The sequence below is a fragment of the Psittacula echo genome (assembly GCF_963264785.1).
Source record: "Psittacula echo genome assembly, chromosome: 3".
In the NCBI taxonomy this organism is placed as follows: Eukaryota; Metazoa; Chordata; class Aves; order Psittaciformes; family Psittacidae; genus Psittacula; species Psittacula echo.
Window position 1 is genome coordinate 8,316,488 of NC_137736.1, and position 12,915 is coordinate 8,329,402.

Here is a 12,915-nt window from a genome sequence, read left to right on the forward strand (position 1 = left end):
ATTTTCATTTCTTTCCTTCCCTATTCACCAGCAACAGTGCTTAGGTTCCAGTTAAAGAAGGAAATAAATTCTCCTCCCACCTCCCTCCACCAGTATAAGGAATTTCAAGTGTTTTCTAAAGGAGTCTTTAAACCATACTTTATATTTTGTAGCTAAAAATCAAGAGAAGAGAAAACTCCCCCATCCCACACACAAGTATTTTAACTTTTACAGACTTCCAATCTCTTTTTAACAAGAAATATATATATAGTGCAGACAGAGTTTCTATTGTTTCATGAACATTGTGCAAAACCATATATACACAGTTCCCTGCCGCTTTTCCTTCATTCAGAAAGTATCAAAAAATAATTATAGGCTTCATCTTCATCTCAAATCTGACTACTCATAGAAATACTGATGGGACAAAATGTCTTTCATTTCTAGTGTTGCTTCTACTTACTTTTGGGCGATAACTCTGTAATAGCCTCATTCATAGCCTAATATTTACTAGTTAAACGAACAATTGAGAGAAAGTTCCTTCTAAGCCTATAAGAAGCACCTTTTTCAAAGAATGCATTATTTAGTAGATCCCCATGACATAAAACTGGCTTTACCAGCTAGTTGCTAGCATACATTTTCAGTATTCACTCCATTTCTGCAGAAGTATCTTCTTTATTTGGAGATAACATTATTAATCAGTTTGAAGCATTGTATGAACATATAACTAAAAGAGCTACCATGCCCCCAAATAACTTATGAAACATAGACATCGGACAAGGGGTACTGGGTGTAAACTGGAGCATAGGAGGTTCCATGTGAACGTCAGGAAAAACTTCTTTACTGTGAGAGTGACACAGCACTGGAACAGGTTGCCCAGGGGGGTTGTGGAGTCTCCTACGCTAAAGATATTCAAGGCCCGCCTGGACAAGTTCTGTGATTCTGTGATCTGTCTGGTGACCAGCAACAGGACACAAGGAAATAGAATGAAGCTGTATCAGAGGAGGTTCAATTGGACATAGGAGAAGGTTCTTCACTGAGAGGGTGGTCACAGCACCAAGCCTGTCAGAGTTCAGGAGTGTCTGGAAGATGTTCTTAGTGAAATGGTTTAGTTTTAGGTAGTCCAGTGAGGGGTAGAGTTGGACTCGATGACCCTTATGGGTCTCTTCCAACTTGACATATTCTGTGAGTCTATTATCATCAACTACCTGAGCAATATTCTGTAATCAAGAAGAATAAAAGCTTTAAGAAGGACTGTAAGAATGGATTTATAAAAGGCTTTGTTGGATTTATAAAAATGATTTCTCCCTTTTCTAAAGTCTATGGAGGAAAACAGAAGAGATACTCACTGAAGAAGCAAGCTGAAAAGTTACTGAAAAACAAGCAATCAAGAGCATCCTCATATTTCATATGAAGGTGGGAAAAGATCAATATCTTAATATTTGAAAAGATGACTAGTGAGACGTGAAATAAACCAGAAAAGAATATTAAAGCTGACATCTAATTGTATTTGATGCAGTGGAGTATGGAGAGATGGAGGTGGATCTGAAAGCAATGAGCCAGGAAAAAGAACTTTTACAGAGGTACTCTAAATGAATTGTAAGATGGGATATGTCTAAACTGAAAAAGAGGACACCTCAGAATATAGTTTGATAGAACTGTGAAGAGAGGCAATATGGCTTGAATGATTTTTAGGAAAGATACTGACAAAAGACAACCTCTGAGAAAATATGCATAAATTTAGCAATAAAATCAAGATAACGCATTCACCTTGAATAGAGGACCAAGTCAAAATAGGAAGGCATAATATAAGTAAGAAGTATAATACAGGTAGAGTCTATGGTAACTGGGGAGAAAGAAACCCTGAAGAGAACTGAAAGCTCAGTTCTATATAAACTACCTGATGTGCATACACAAATACATGTCAAAAATTCATGCTGAACTTTTAGATTTGCAAGTAGTAGATGGGTCAAGACCAGACAGAACAATCTATAGAAAGTCATCCAAAGGGAGTTCTTCTAGTTCAGACAAGCTTCAACACCTAATCCAGAACAGAATGTTGACTTCCAGTTAATTGCCCTAGTTTGGAAAGATATTTGCTTAGCTTCAGCTTTTGGATCCTGCACCCTCTGGAAGTGCTACTGTATTATTCATTAATAAAAGATACTGAAGCATTAAGGTAAGAATATTCAATGAGAGAACCTCCCTAGAAAATTCATTGCTAGAATAATATTCTTAATGGGTAACGATCTACTGCTATCTAACTTTTAATCAATTTGAAATATACAATGATTTTGGGGAACAAGTTATAGCATTAGGAACAGGTTTTAGTAAGAGTGTATGAAACAAAGTTTGAGCTAATCTAAATGTGCGGGAAACTAGACAAGGTCAGTTAAAGCAAAGCAATCAATATGCCGCTTCAGCATGTGAGCAAACCAGAGCATCAGCAACCACTGCTACTTCACATAACCATGTTCAGACAACCTGCAAAAACTTGCTGTGCCCTCCTGGCACCTCTGTTGGCTTCAAGACTCTATGTAGCATCAGAAGTTAAAACATTACCTCTCTATATCCCTCCAAGACTGAATGCAAAGAAACACTTAAAAACTTGTCTGAAGACATATCTTTACTTTCCATTACTGCCACCTCAGTCCTATCTCACTGCTGTTTCTGGATAACAAAACCACCCAGTGCCTAATCCACTATTAACATATGCAGACTGGAGTGAGAACTGGAAGACAGTTGCATATGTTTTTATCAGAGCAAAGTGACCAGAAGAGCATATTTGGAGAGATGTAAAGAAAGAAATGTAGCCAGCAGCAGCGGATGAGATGCCCTTTATGGGAGACTGCAGATGTGATGAGAGTCCTCTGTTGAGCTCATTACAGTGACTTCTTTTACTGAGTTTCAGACTTACCATAAAAGCTTTAGCTTTTAGATAACATGGTGGCATCAGGCAAAGTGGTTGCTGAGCACACAGGAAAGATTTTTACTCCTATTTTTTTTTTTTTAATAGGTTGAACGGATAGACTCTGTTTCAGCCCTATCAGTTTCCTGTTGGCAGGCAATGCATTTCAAGAAATATATAGGCAGAAAGAACAGAGAGCAACAAAATGAGTGGAAGCCTGGAAAATAGATCTCATTAGGAAACAGCAAAAGAATCGAGGTTATTTAGTTCAGAGAAAAGACGTTCAAGAGAGGACAAGATAATGAATGAATTTCGGTATATAAAAGGCTAATACAATGAAAAAGACAGGATTTTGTTTGTTTTTCTGTGGACATGAAAAATACAAAATAACACCAAAATGAAGCAAGAAAAAGTAAATTAGTTATTAGAAAAAAAAGTTGGTTATAAGGATAACTAATACCAGAGTGTGACTCTGCTGCAGAGTCATCCATACAGCTTGTAAAAACACACTGTACAATGCATGCAACTACAAAGACCAATGTGGTTTGACTCTGCCCGGGAACAGAAGACTAAGATCTACACAGCTTCCTTACTGCTCTTCCAGCTATACTGCTCTAATGGGTTTATCTGGCAAGGTTTTGGTAGTGGGGGGCTAGAGGGGTGGCTTCTGTGAGAAGCAGATAGAAGGTTCCCTTTTGTCACACAGAGCCAGTGTCAGCTGGCTCCAAGATGGACCCATCACTGGCCAAGGCCAAGCCCATCACTGACAGTGATAGCACCTCTGGGGTAATGTGTTCAAGAAGGGGAAAAGACCTGTGCAACTACAGACAGAGAGGGGAGTGAAAACAGAGAACCAGCTCTGCAGACACCAAGGTCAGTGACGAAGAAGGGGAGAAGGTGCTCCAGGTGATGAAAGCAGAGGACCCTCTGATGCTCCCTGCAGCCTGCAGTGCAGACCATGGTGAGACAGACTCTGCCTCTGCAGCCCATGGAGGTCCATAGTGGAGCAGATAACCCCCTGCAGCCCATGGAGGTCCACAGAGGAGCAGATATCCTCGACCAGCCCATGGAGGTCCATGTGGAGCAGATTTCTCCCTGTAGCCCATGGAGGTCCATGGTGTAGCAGACATCCTCCTGCAGTCCATGGAAGTCCACGTGGAGCAGATATTCACCTGCAGCCCACAGAGGTTCATGTGGAGCAGATATCCCCCTGCAGTCCATGGATTACCCCAAACCAGACAGAGGAATGGCCGAAGGAGGCTGTGAACTGTGGGAAGCCAGTGCTGAAGCAGCTCCTGGCAGGACCTGTGTCCCCATGGAGAGAGGAGCCCATGCTGGAAGAGGTTTGCTGCAGGACTTGTGACCCTGCAGGTGACCCATGCTGGAGCAGACTGTCCCTGAAGGATGCACCCCACAGAAGGGACCCACACTAGAGCAGCCTGTTCCTGAAGAATGCACCTGTGGGAGGGACTCACACTGGAGCAGTTCATGGAGCTCTCTCCTACAGGAAGGACCCCACACTGGAGAAGGGGAAGAGTGTGAGGAGTCCTCCCCTGTGGAGAAAGAGGGTCAGAGACAATCTGTGATGAACTGACCACAACCCCCATTCCTAGTCCCCTGCACCACTATGTCAGAGGAGGTAGAGAAAATCAGGAGTAAAGTTAATCCCAGGAAGAAGAGAAGGGTGGGGAAGATGTTTTAAGATTTGATTTTATCTTCTTGTTGGAGCTGATTTGACCGGCAATAATTGAAACTGGTTTCCCCAAGTGGAGTTTGTTTTGCCTGTGACAGTAACTGGTGAGTGATGGCCCTTGTCCTTATGTTGACTCACAAGCCTTTGTTGTATTCTGTTTTCCTGCCCTCGGTCCAGCTGAGTGGGAGTCATAAACAGCTTTGGTGGGCACCTGGTGTCCAGCCAGAATCAACCACCACCAGTGAATCAAATGGCTTGTTCCATGCATGTAAGAGGAAAGTGTTTTGTCTCTCTTGGGATCTACTACCTATCCTGTAGACTCACACAGCACCTTTGTAACTGGTGCATAAACCATAGAGACCACCCACCCACCAGTTTCTTTGCTATGTGCTCCAGAATACAGAACATTGTAAGAGAGAAGGGGCAGCACAGAAACTGCTCTCCAAGAAGTGCTGTTCCTGCAGGCTAAATCCATCTGTTTTCAAATGTGCATCCCCCACCTTGCATTAACGACAGAATTTAGCATGTGCAGGTAACAGATCAGAGTTTTCTTAAAGTAAAGACCCTCTAACAGCTCTAGCAAGACATCCTAGTTTGGAGATGCAAACCTGCTGTTCTAGGTAAATGTGTAGTAATCCCAGGGGAGTTGTTCTGTCCAGTCTCAACATACAGACATTGATTTCAGAAGTGTTTCAGAAGCCACCACAGACTTGGAGAAGTATTTCCATTTCACACACCAAAATCTAATACACTAAATCTATCAGTTTACATGGTCTTAGGTAGGCTAATGCTTCCTTCTGCAAATGCTGTAAAGCAATGGAAGAATTTTTCCCACATCAAATACAAATCAAGCTGTTTACAGGTAAAATGGAAGAGAGTGAAAATTACCAGAAAAGGCAAATCTCAACTCTTAAATTGGGTGAATCTTTCATTAAGATGAAACCGTCAATCAGTATCTACAGACCAGTTGTGAGGGCCTGAATCATTTTCATCCATTAAATTGATGCTGCCACCCACCCCACAATATGAAAGCTTGGTTCTGAGTCTATTAATCCAAGTAAGGCAAAAACATTTAGCAGAAAAGGCCTTAAAGATTAGGATGAGCCTTCAAAAGCCTTATTGATGTAACCAATGACTGCTGAGATGCATTGCTGCATCTCTAAGAAGACTAGATTATGCTTAATACTGCTGTTAGGTGTTCTATTTCAGCACTGTGAATGGCAAACAGCCTCGACTGGCCTCTGTTTCTAACTCTAAGGGGGGATTATAGATGTTTTATACAACTAATGAATCTCTTTTGTTTATGTGCATAGATCAGTCTTTGAGTCATTCTTCTTACACAGTAACAAAGGCCAGATTTCTGCTTAATCTGAGTTATTAACTAGTGAGTGTGTGTGGTTATGCAATGTGGCTGGTTCTGTAAGTTTGGTAACTTTTGATCCTCAAGAAACCATCACACAAAACAGACATACTGCACAAGTTCACAAACACTCCTGTGTTTTACAGTGTTCCCAGGGCATTCCCTATTACAAGCAGGGACCACCCTGCTACCATGAAATGAAGAAATTACTACCTCTTTACATATTTGCTTCTAATAAATTTAATGGATTTAATTACAAAGGCATCTTGTGAGATAAAGGAGATGCAATTTAGATTCTGGTAACATTTCAGCTATCATAGTATGACTTGAGAGTGGGAGAGCACTTTGGATATTTTTTATAGATGTTTGTGAGTGATGATTGAAGAACTGGTCCCAGAGAATGCAAATCCATGTTCCTGTGAGATTTAGTAAGGCAGCTACAAACTACACCACCTATAGTGCCAAAAAAATGTAGAATTACATAAATACAACAGCATCTCTTCAGCATTGTAGGTCTCTTGAGCCATAGCAGATGTTCAAGGAAGGAATATTTGCAGATACTGTAAAGACAATGTCATAGCTAAAGTACTTCTTCTGTCTTTGGTGAGCTGTAATGACTACCAAAGTACTTGACGAAGAATACTTAGCATTTCTGAAAGAGTGAAAATCTTTAAACAAGAGAAGACATATCCTGAAAAAGGATGCTCTAGGAATTTAGATTCATGACAGGAAAAAAGTAATATGAAAATTAAAAATCAAACTCCAGCTCATCAGTCTAAGATTAGAGCTAATAAAAAAGAGGAATCAACTTGAATCTGGACTATGGTGTCAACTTAAAATGGCTGTGGTGTCAATTTGCTCTGCTTTCTTTACTTCTTCCCTTCAGATATCTGTACATATTGACAAGGTCCCTCCCAAGCCTTCTTTCCTCCAGGCTGAAGAGTCCCAGCTCTCTCAGCCTTTCCTCAGATGAGAGATGCTCCAGTCCTTTAAACATCTTTCTGGCCCTTCACTGGACTCTCTCCAGTATGTTGATGTCTCTTTTCTACTGGGGAGCTCAGAATTGGATACAGCACTCCAGGTGGGTCTGCACCAGCACTGAATAAAAGGAAAGGATCACCTCCCTTGACCTGCTGGAAACACTCCTAATGCAGCTCAGGATATTCACTCTCTTTGCAGCAAGGACACATTGCTGGCTCATGGTCAACTTGGTTTGCGAAGCTGCTTTGCAGATGGTTAACCTCCAGCATATATTTGTGCATGGGGTTGTTCCTCCCCAGATGCAGGAGTTTGCAATTGACTTCATTGAAGTGCATAAGGTTCCTGTCAGCCCATTTCTCCAGCCTGCTGAGATTCCTCTGAGTGGGTCCCAGTGTGTTGTCATCAGCAAACTTGCCAAGGGTGCACTCTGCCTCATTAATGAAGATATTGAACAGGACTGGACCCAGTATTGATACCTGAGGTACACCGCTAGTTACTGGACTCCAAATATATTTTGCACCACTCATCATTACCCTCTGGGCTTGGCCATTCAGCCAATTTTCAATCCACCTCACTACCAGCTCACCCAGCCCATACTTTACCAGCTTCATTTTGAGGATCTCATGGGAGACAGTGCTGAAAGCCTTACTAAAGTCTAAGGAGACAATATCCACTGCCCTCTCTTCATCTCCCAGGCCAGTCATTTCATCACAGGTTTTCAGGGTTGGCTGAGCATGACTTCTCCTTTGGGAATCCACGGCAGCTCCTCCCAATCACCTTGTCACTCATAGTCCAGGGAACAGAGTAGTTTTTCTAGAGTAGTTGTTCCATCACCTTCCCAGAGACTGAAGTAAGACTGACTGACCTGTAGTTCCCTGGGTCCTCCTTCTTGCCCTTTTTGAAAGTAGGAGTGATCTAAGGGTGATGCCATTCATCTTGTGTATTAGCTTTGGTACCCAATGACACCAATTTAAACCTCAGCCTCTTAATGTACAATTCTGTAAGGCATGCAGCTGTTTGCGCAGAAGATGTTGACAGGCAGACAGAAAGAAACTGGGCTTGATGCCTTAATTCTAACAGTCTCCACAGTTTTTAAACACTGCCAAATTCACCCTGATGGAAGTACAGGACCAGTTGTTCTATTCATGCAACTGTTGCTGCAGAGTCCTCCTGTGCTAGGATAATTCTGGTCAAGACCAACAGGATAAAGCAGAAATTACTTCATACGTCAATACTACATAGCTTGCTGATTTACTTGTTTCATAAGACACTAAAATGCTTCATGAAACATTCTTTCTTCCAAAATAAAAAAGAAATAACACCAAAATAAAAAAAAAATAAAAATCAGGAAGTCAACATTTAAACACTGATGAACATTTATGACTGCCTCCTCCTGCACCCATTCTGATCCAGACCTCTCTTCCCTTTACAGGTTTCTAAAGCCAAACCAGGTATTTTTTTCCGCAAAAAGAAAAATAACATTCTGAAGCGCTTTTATGAAACTCCTTTAGTTTTCAAAACATGCAGACTAGGCTGATGGTTTCTTTAGCCAGTGAGACCACAATCAGATTTCTACAAAGAGAATCATGCTGCCTAACTCCCTGAAAGATCTGCTTTGAATGACAATTTGAACGAACGGTAGGATGGCAAGAAAGGCTGTTCAGTTTCAGATGATGCATGAAATTAGGTGATATAACAGTTGCTTCCGATCTAAAAATAATGGCTACACAGTCCTGCTGTCTGTTAGTATGTCTGTCTGAAATTCAGAGACTCAACTTGTAAAAAAGATTTAATGCCATGTATCAGAATTATCCTGACTTCAAAGGAAAAGGCAGCAACTGTGCACATTCTCCTTCTGAAATAAAAAGCTCAGTAAAGCCCACACAACTGTACAGGCCCATTCATACCCCCATGCTACCAGGTCTCCTCTTTCCTAGAGACTCTAGACTTCTGAGATGAAAAATGTCACCTTCTTAGTGTAAGGACACCTCACACTAGACCATGTCACCCAAGGCTCTGTCCAGCCTGGCCTTGAACAGTGACAGGGATGGAGCATTTACCACTTCTTTAGGCAACCTGTGAAAGCGCCTTACCACCCTCACAGTAAAGAACTTCTCCCTTGTATCTAACCTGAACTTCCCCTGTTTCAGTTTGAACCCATCACCCCTTGTCCTATCACTACAGTCCCTGATGAAGAGTCCCTCTCCAGCATCCTTGTAGGTCCCCTTCAGATACCAGAAGCTAAGGTCTCCTCACAGCTTCTCTTCCCCAGGCTAAACAGCCCCAGCTTTCTCAGCCTACCTTCATACGGGAGGTGCTCCAGCCCCTGATCATCTTCGTGGCCTGCTTTGTACTTGCTCAAATACTTGAACTGCATTAGTTACATGCAGATAAGACAGATTACCTGGTTGAATACGACCTTTCCTATTTATATTTTACAAATTAGCAAATATATGTTCAAATGCTCCTTCTTAGATACAAGATAATAAATACTATGGTGGCTTTCTACCACCAGCAGAGAAAGAATTGCAAACAGAATTCTTAAGTGATGTTATCTTTATCTTTTACTTTAAGTTTTCCTAAGCTGCTTTCCTGGACAACAGAATCTAGTTACTGTTGACTGAAACATCTTAGGATCCAATGAAATATTCATTGTTTTCACACTATTTATTATTTGTTTAAATCCACATGAGAAAGTTTGGGCATGTATTAACTTATCAGAAATATTTGGAATTTTTGCTCTAGAAGACCTAGCCATAAAAATCTGGCATACACTGGCCACCCAGCTAATCACATTTTAACTCCCTGGCACTGGCTAATAACATCTCAATTAAACCGTATCATTTTGTTCACTTCAATAGCTGTGTCAGCTTCCTTGGCATGGGTTTCATGCATATCTGAGTAGAAAAGTTAAACATTCTCCATTTTTAAAGGGACTTCAAATCTGAAGCATTTTACACCCGTCAGTCAACACCACAGATCCCTTAAAATTCAGAATAAATGTAATGAAAAACTGGCATATAAATGCCTCCTCGAGCTGATCATTCCCAGAAGAGATATATTGCACTGGTTTTCCTCCTGCCTAACTAAGCCAAAACCCATGGTATTCTCGAGTTTATTTACTCTTCTATTATTATTACTATTATTAGAAAGTTGCTTCCAGCCTAGGCAATTTTTATGCTTCCTCTTTCCTGCTTTTCATATCTCTTTTTCACTGTAAATTTACCCACACAAGCAGTATTAACCTTCCAGATTAGTTACATTTGTAAGTAAATCGTTTCAGGACTAGAAGCAACAATCTTGATTTTGCACAACATACCAATCATATAATCAACCTTTAAGATCAAGTCCACCCATTACCCCAGGACTGCCAAGACCACCACTGAACCAGCACTCATGCCTAAACATGCTCTAAGGGTAGAAGAGGGCTTTTAAAAGAGACTCATTTCAGACAATTTCTTGTTGTTGCAGGAGCTGCGGTAGCACAGGAAACCAAGATGTGAGAGCACAGACAATATCTGGCATCTGGGTTACATGTTTTCCTGCTAGTTGCTGGCAGCAAGAAAGATTGATTTAAAGAGTGTGGAAAGAAGGAATGCAGAAAGAAAGGAGAGAAAAATGAATCCGAATGGCCATCAGGAAACCAAACAAAAGCGCCATCAAGGGACAGAAGATCAGTATGGAGCTTTGCCAGCAGAGAAACAGAAGTAGTAAAAGATAGGGTTTCCAGTCTCCCACCTCACAGAAAGGGAAGTGTCAGGGAAATTGTTAAGAGAGCACAAATAGGAGCTGAAGGGAAGAAACAAAAGGCATGAGAAGGAAGGACAGGGAATGAATGACAGGCCAAAGCAGACAAAGCATAGCAAGGGACTATGTAGGAAATGCCAAGAGTGTAGTTGTAAGGAATGGGAGTATGAGAAACATCTTGTGGAATCTGATAGGGGAAGAATGCTTTTCATCTCTAGAACATATTCTTAGGACCTAGAATTGACCCCAATATATCAGCCTTTCAACATGCCTTCATAGCGAAACGCAACCAAGCAAATCAAATGGTAAGAATGAATCTCTCTAATTAATCAGCGATCTTTGGCATTTTGGTACTACCCATTGCTCTACTGAGTTAAGTAACAGACTGCATTGTGCCTGAAGGTCCCAACCCAACCGACGATCTAGTCCCTCTACGGTTTTTAAGAAGCAAAATCTATATAAAAAACCCTAAGAAATGGTTCTGAAGACAAGTAATTAAGCTATTTGTGCTATACTTACAAGCCTTATGAGAATCATTTTTGTGCAATAAAAATTATCTACCTTCTCTGATTATTAATCACTCTTCACACTGGCTTTCTTTGTGGTAATACCCTCTCCCAAAATGTTCTTCACTCATGTCAAATCTCTCCTTGATTCCCCACATATTTTTCTCTGCCAGGTCATCTTTTTTTACACTCTTATCAATTTCTACTTTCTTTCTCAGTTATTCCTGTCTCCTGTTTCTCTTGAATGTGCTGCCAAGCTCTTCATTTTAAATTAATCTTGATTTCCCCTTTAGACATTGCCAGAAATTACTTAGTCCCCTTTAGACTGTATTTGCCTACCCAAAACCAGTTAAACAGAGATGAAATTACATATTGTTTCACATGATGTGCACTTTTTACACACAGAGCCTCCCTCCTCTCATTGGTATGATGAGGGGTTGGAATTAGATATTAAGGTCCTTTCCAAACCTATTTTATGACTCGATGTTACAGATCACAATGCAAAATCAATCTAGGGAAAAAAAAAAAAAATCACATAGCTTTTACTTCTTCAAAACCAGATCCTTTACAGACCATCAGACGCAGAATCCATTGCTTTACACTGCACTGATGAAATGCGTTAATAGTGGTTTGCATGTTGTTTGGGTTGGTTTTGTTTTTAATGAATAGGTTTGTTTTCAGGGATTTACAGACATATTTAGTTCATCTACAGTTAATTTACGTATTAGGACCAAGCTCTGACAGAAAATTATTTGGCAGATAAAAGCAATGAGCAATGACTTAGTAAGCACTAAATCTTCAGAGCTGCATAAATTCTGCAAAGCACTTGAAAAAGCAGACATTTCTTTTGAAAAATGAGAAAAACACCCTGATCTCCTACAGCAGAACTTAGAGATCTCAGGGCCAGAAATAACATGCAAAGACTATTTTATGCCATGCAAACAAAAATCAAAGGCTCAACAGAGCAACAATGTTATCATCTATATAAATTATAATTATCAAGCTACCTTGATAATCACATCAGTAAGTAGCATTTAAGCAAAGCATTGCTTCCAGAGATAGATCTGGACTGAGTTTTATACCACATACTGATTATTCATGTGTCCAGGAGGCGTAACTGTCAGTCCTCTACCTTTTCATTATTTTCCTACCTCTTCTGCTGGTTTTGCACATCCTTTTAAGAGCACGATTACCACGAAGTTTCAAGCAGAAATAAGTTCCTCATTGTAGTCAGAACTACTATTTATAAATCCAAATGCTCATAGGTCTTTTGCCACAAGATTTCATTCCAAAATTCAAACTGCCCTCCTTGCCTTTTCCAAGTTCCACATACTCTTCATAGCTATAGCTACTGAAAACATATTCCCTGGTCCTGTTCCCATGTTGGTCTAGCCAGCATGGGTTGTTTGATCTTCTTGTAAGTTACAGCCTGCATCTACACCATTAGTAACATTAAAATGGATTTAACCTACACACACCAAGTTGAACAATTGATTACATTTCTCTGGAGTTTTCTATTTATTTGTCGTTTCAGAATGAGAAATCTACAATCAGCTATAAATTCTTCTGAGAATATTTATTGTCAAGTCACTACTTCAATGACGATCTTTTATTTTCCATTAATTGAATTTCTGGGATAGGGAAGAGAAATTAAATCAGACAAACTATCTCACGGATACCTAGGTCACCTTAAAGGACCTTTTCTGAACCTGGACATATATAGTTGGGTTCTTTTTGCTTAGGC

At 40.5% G+C, this 12,915-nt stretch overlaps 1 protein-coding gene across 2 annotated transcripts in view; it reads right to left on the minus strand.

Annotated features, from left to right (window-relative positions):
• Window positions 1–12,915, minus strand: part of MAN1A2 (mannosidase alpha class 1A member 2) — a 138,126-nt gene that overhangs the window by 49,275 nt on the left and 75,936 nt on the right. The gene's annotated exons all lie outside the window — the stretch shown is intronic.